Source organism: Lycium barbarum, chromosome 9 (assembly GCF_019175385.1).
Source record: "Lycium barbarum isolate Lr01 chromosome 9, ASM1917538v2, whole genome shotgun sequence".
Lineage (NCBI taxonomy): Eukaryota > Viridiplantae > Streptophyta > Magnoliopsida > Solanales > Solanaceae > Lycium > Lycium barbarum.
The window spans coordinates 67059348-67065654 of record NC_083345.1 but is presented as its reverse complement, the minus strand read 5'-3'; positions in this window follow the sequence as shown (position 1 = coordinate 67065654).

Here is a 6307-nt window from a genome sequence, read left to right as displayed (position 1 = left end):
AACCGCGAGTCGCAGGTGCTGCACAGGCGTCGCGGGTTGCACATTTCAGGTTTTTTTGACTTAAATTCTCTTTGATTTCATTTCTCAAAACAAAAATTTCTTGATCCTTAGTTGATGGTATTGTGTCCCTAATCCTTTGGTAGGGAACAAAAAAAAAAAAAAAAAAAAAAAAAAAAAAAAAAGAAAAGAAAAGAGTATAGAAATTTAAAAAATTTCATTAGTTCAAATTGATACCTTGGATCAATTGGGGCTTCCCGCTCGTGTTTTCAAGTTATCACCTACCTGGACCCGAAATTTTAGTTATTTTCCCGATTTTTGCATTTCATTTTCTTGTGTCTCTTAACTAGTAGCCATTTAGTAGTTGTTCTTACTTGTGTTTGCTAGTTCTTGTGTCCGCAATTCTTTCGTGCTTTGCTTCGCTTTTGCTTCGTTGTTAATTTCTTGGCTCAAGTGCGTTTGTTTTAATTGAGTCGTCCTCGTTCTTTTTGATAACAAGAATCTATTCCGACCAAGAGTAGAATTTGAACCTTTGTGACTAGTCAACATTAACAAGCACACAATCTTTGGCGGAAGCAATTTGTGAGGCAATCAAAGGTGCGCATACTTGAGCGATTGTGAGTTGATTTTACTAATCTAACGTGTTTGCTTGCTTTGTTGAGTGTCTTAATAGGTACCATGGCTACGGAGGATGAAACTCGAGTTCCCACCGGGGAACTCACACTAGCTGATGTAATGAGAGCCTTACAAGCCTTGAACGATAAAGTGGATAGTATGGGTGGTCGAATGGAAAACATGGGTGGTCGAATGGAAAACTTGGGAAGTAGGGTGGAAGCAATTGAAGGAGGTAGTAGGGAGGTCTCATATTCGCCCCAAGTGCAATACCAAGGTGGCACAAGTGGAGCTACTCGAAGCACTTCACCTACAGTGTCACCCGGCACCTTCCATCATCTATATAACCCCACTTCCCAAAACACTCTTCAAAACACGACTCTTACCCCACCAAACAACATTCCCATAGGCCAACGGAACAACCTACTCCAACAAGATCAAGCTCCAAATGACCCACATCCAAATGACCCACCCCTAAATGACCCCCACCCAAATGCACCAATGCCACCCCAAAACCGTCCAAACATCCAACAACCAAATGAGGAAGGGATAGAGGAAGCTCTACTTGAGCACGAACATTATGGTGACCAAGGTTGGAGGCCACGAGGGCAAGCACAAGGAGGTTATCAAGGAAGGGGAGGAAGGCATGGTCCTAACCCTCACATGGGTAGGAAAAGAGGGTACCAAGCTCGTGAAGGGTACCAAGGTCGTGATCATCAAGGTTATGACGACGATGGAGATTTTAATAGGAATCACGGTTATGGCGGAGGGCGAGACACGAGTCTCAATTCCATCAAGGTTACTCTCCCAACCTTCAAAGGAAGTAGTGATCCCGATACATTCCTTGATTGGGTGATGCATTGTGATAGAATCTTCTTGACGAATGACATGTCCGAGGTGAAAAAGGCTTCTTACGCCATTGCTCAATTCGAGGGGTATGCCTCCACATGGTGGGAAGCTCAAGTGAAAGCAAGAAGAATTATTGGACTCCCGCCCACACCTACTTGGGATGAATTGAAGGAGGCCATGCGGCGTAAGTATGTCACCGAACGCTACAAACAAGAACAACTCAAGAAGGTGTATACCTTAAGGCAAAACAAAAAGAGTGTGGAAGAATACTATGATGAGTTTCAAATTGTCAAGATGAGAATCGACTTTGACGAGGATGAGTTAAATGCTATGACTCGGTTCCGAGCCGGGTTAAATGGTGACATTGTCTCCCAAATGAGACTCCACAACTATGGGAGCATTGAAGAAACCCTTCAAGCGGCTATTGAAATAGAGGAGGGTCTCAAGGAGGACAAAATCAATAAATCAAGGGGCTATGTGAGTTCATGGAACCATAACAAAGAACGAGGAGCTTTCTCCTCCAATTGGCAAAAGAATAAGGGCCCCATGCAAGAAGCCAAGAAACCATTTGTGAAGAATTCTCAAGTTGAGAAGCAAGTTGACAAGCAACCTCCGAAGTTTGCTCCAAAAGAAGGAGGTACGAAAACTCCTATTCAATGCTTTAAATGTCATGGCTTCGGTCATAGAGCAAGTGAGTGCCCTAATCGTAGAGCGTTTATTTTGAAAGACACTTATAGTGAGGATGAGGAAGAATGTGAGGAAGGGGATGAAGAGGGCAATCATGAGGATGAACATCATGATAGTGAAGGGGATGGTGTTGAAGGTGATGATGAGCCAATTGTACCTCTATATGTGGTGCGACGAACCATGATAAGTAAAGCAATGGATGACCCAAGTCAACGGGAAAATCTCTTCCATTCCAAGTGCATCATTAACCAAAACACTAGCATCATGATCATTGATAGTGGGAGTTGTGCCAATGTTGATTTCTTGAAACTTCCCACCACCCGCCATGAAAACCCTTACAAACTTCAATGGCTCAATGAATGTGGTGAATTGAAGGTGACTAGACGAGCTATCATCAAATTCGCGGTTGGGAAGTATCATGATGAGGTGTTGTGTGATGTTGTTCCCATGCAAGCGTGTCATCTTCTACTTGGCCGACCATGGCAATATGATAGGTCCGTCAACCATAATGGGCGAACTAACCAATACACCCTTGGCCACAATGGTGCCAAACATGTCTTGAATCCCATGACCCCCTCCCAAGTGGGTGAGATCTATAACAAAATGAGGGAGTTAAAGGAGAAGGGACATGGTGCATTGCAAAAGAAGAATGTGGGGGACGAGGGAGTAGAGGAGAGTAGTTCTCAAGAGTTGAGTGGAAAGAAAGGAGAGCTTAGAGGAAAAACTAAGGTGTCGCTTTTGGCGAATTGTGGGGAAATTAGGGAGGAATTGGGAGAGCGTCAACCAGTGATTCTCCTCATGCATAGGGACTATGCATTGCACACTAATGAACTAACCCCTTCTTTTCCTAGCTCTATTTCTTCTCTTTTGCAGGAATTTGATGATGTGTTCCCAACGGAACTCCCAAAGGGGTTACCACCCTTGAGGGGAATTGAACACCAAATTGACTTTGTTCCGGGGTCTCAATTGCCAAACAAGCCAGCTTATAGAGCTAACCCGGATGACACTAAGGAGCTTCAAAGGCAAGTGGATGAGCTCCTTGAAAAGGGAGTTGTGAGAGAAAGCATGAGTCCTTGTGCCGTGCCCGTGATCTTGGTGCCAAAGAAAGATGGATCATGGCGCATGTGTGTTGATTGTCGGGCCATCAACAAGATAACAGTAAAGTATCGCCATCCCATACCCCGTCTTGATGACATGCTTGATGAGTTAAATGGTTCATGCATATTCTCTAAGGTAGATCTTAGGAGTGGGTATCATCAAATCCGGATGAAACCCGGAGATGAGTGGAAAACCGCATTCAAGACCAAGTTTGGTCTATATATGAATGGTTGGTGATGCCTTTTGGTCTCACTAACGCTCCTAGTACTTTCATGTGATTGATGAATCATGTGATGAAACCTTTTATTGGCAAATTCGTGGTTGTTTATTTTGATGATATTTTGGTGTATAGCAAAAACCATGGATCAGCATGTTAGTCATTTGAAATGTGTGTTTGAAGTGCTTAGACAAGAACAACTTTATGCCAATGTTGATAAATGTTCCTTTTGTGTGGATGAAGTTGTTTTCTTGGGATTTGTCGTGAGCTCAAGGGGGGTTGAGGTTGATGAATCCAAAGTAGAAGCCATAAGAAATTGGCCCACTCCAAAATCCATTGGAGATGTAAGAAGCTTTCATGGCTTGGCTAGTTTCTATAGGCGTTTTGTTAAAGGATTTAGTACCATAGCCGCTCCTTTGACCGAGGTAATCCGAAAGGACAAACCTTTTTCTTGGGGTGTGGAGCAAGCTAATGCCTTTGAAACTTTGAAACAAATGCTTAGCTCCGCACCATTGTTGCAATTACCCGACTTTGACAAAATATTTGAGATTGAATGTGATGCAAGCAAAGTGGGTATTGGAGCCGTTTTAATGCAAGACCAAAAGCCCATAGCCTATTTTAGTGAAAAACTCAAGGGAGCGACTTTGAATTACACTACCTATGATCTTGAGTTGTATGCCTTGATTCGTGCTTTGGGAAATTGGCAACACTACTTGTGGCCTAAAGAGTTTGTAATTCGGACCGACCATGAGTCCTTAAAGCATCTTAAGGCCCAAGGTAAGTTGAACAAAAGGCATGCCAAATGGGTTGAATTCCTTGAAACCTTCCCTTATGTAATCCAATACAAAAAGGGAAAGGAGAATGTAGTGGTGGATGCCCTATCAAGGAAACATGTTTTGATTAATACCTTGTCTTCCAAATTGATGGGTTTTGAAAGCTTGAAGACATTGTATCCCGAGGACCCCGTCTTTGCCAAAATCTTTCTAGATTGCAAAGAATGGGAAAGGGAGAGGTGGATTAGGGATAGGTCTTCTACTCCCTATTCCAAGTTTGATGGTTTCTTGTTCAAGAACAAGCGACTATGTGTGCCCATGAGCTCTTGGAGGGAGTTATTTGTGAGAGAGGCACATAATGGGGGATTGATGGGACATTTTGGGATTGATAAGACTTTGGGGATTCTTGAGGAACAATTTTATTGGCCTCATATGCGGAGGGATGTGGCTAAGATTTGTGGCCAATGCATTGAATGTCGCGGCGCCAAGTCTAGACTCCTTCCCCATGTTGATATTTCGATGGATTTTGTGTTGGGTTTGCCTAGAACCAAAAGGGGTAAAGATAGCATCTTTGTTGTGGTTGATCGATTTTCTAAAATGGCTCATTTCATTGCTTGTCATAAAGTTGATGATGCTCCTCATGTTGCCTCTTTGTTTGTTGAACATGTGGTAAAGTTGCATGGTATTCCCAAAACCATTGTGAGCGATAGGGATCCAAAATTCCTTAGCCACTTTTGGAAAGAATTGTGGGGACGACTTGGTACTAAATTGTTGTTTTCTACCTCTTGTCACCCACAAACCGATGGCCAAACCGAAGTTGTCAATAGGACCTTGGGTTCTATGCTTAGGGCCATGGTTAAAGGAAAATTAACATCTTGGGAAGATCAATTGCCTTTGGTTGAATTTGCTTACAATAGAGTCATTCATAGCACTATTGGCATGTCACCTTTTGAAGTCGTTTATGGTTTTAACCCCCTAACCCCTTTAGATCTAACCCCTTTATCTCAAGATGTTGTGTTGAGTTTAGATGGAAACAAACGAGCCGAGGCCATGAAGAAGTTGCATGAGAAGGTGAGGCTTCACCTTGAGAAAAAGAATCAAGAAACGGCCAAGAGAGCAAACAAGGGCCGCAAACGAGTTGTGCTTGAACCGAGTGATTGGGTTTGGGTACATTTCCGAAAGGAGAGGTTTCCCAACAAAAGAAAGACCAAGTTGATGCCTAGAGGAGATGGTCCATTTGAAGTACTTGAACGACTCAATGATAATGCATACAAAATTGATCTTCCACCAGAATACCAAGTTCATAACACCTTCAATGTGTGTGATCTCTCCTATGGTGGTGCAAGATGTTGATCCCTTAAATTTGAGGACAAATTCTCTTCAAGAAGGGGAGAATGATACAACTCGAATGGCATCAAGACCTTTTACAAGGAGCCAAGCGAGGGAACTTCAAGCTATGCAAGCATTGTTCATGAGGAGGGACATACTTGAATACACTCTAACACCTTCCCGGGGATTGCAAGTGTTCATGATAGCATGGGAGGATGGTTTGGAGAAGAGGTTGGAAGATGGTCATACTTTCAATGTGACTATTACTTGAAGATTTGCAAATTCAAGTTTTGTTCCCAAAAGAAGACACCCAAACAAGGCCCTTACTTCATTAAGGGTAAAAGTGTAATAGTGTAGTTGTCTTCTTTTGAACCTTAGTATAAGTAGTAGTCTATTTCATTTGGAAGACTTAGTCTATGTTGAATATTGATGTCTTGAAATTGTGAACTCTTTTGAGTGTTGAGAGCTTGCTAAGCTAGAGATTGTGAATCTTGTGAGAGGATTGGTTATTAGGGTATCAAATCCCTATTGGTACAGCCCGCGACGGACCGACGGCGCCTGACGGGTCGCTGGCTTAGCCCCGCGCGGTGCAGCTCGCCCCGGGAGCCGGCCCCAAGGGCCAGCGCCTAGAACTCGCCGCACGACACGAAGGCACCGCCTTGTCCCGTCGTTGGCCGACAGCCCCCCACGACCTGTGCCACCGCCGGCCTACTACGGGCGCGCACCGGGTCGTCGTCGGCGTTTT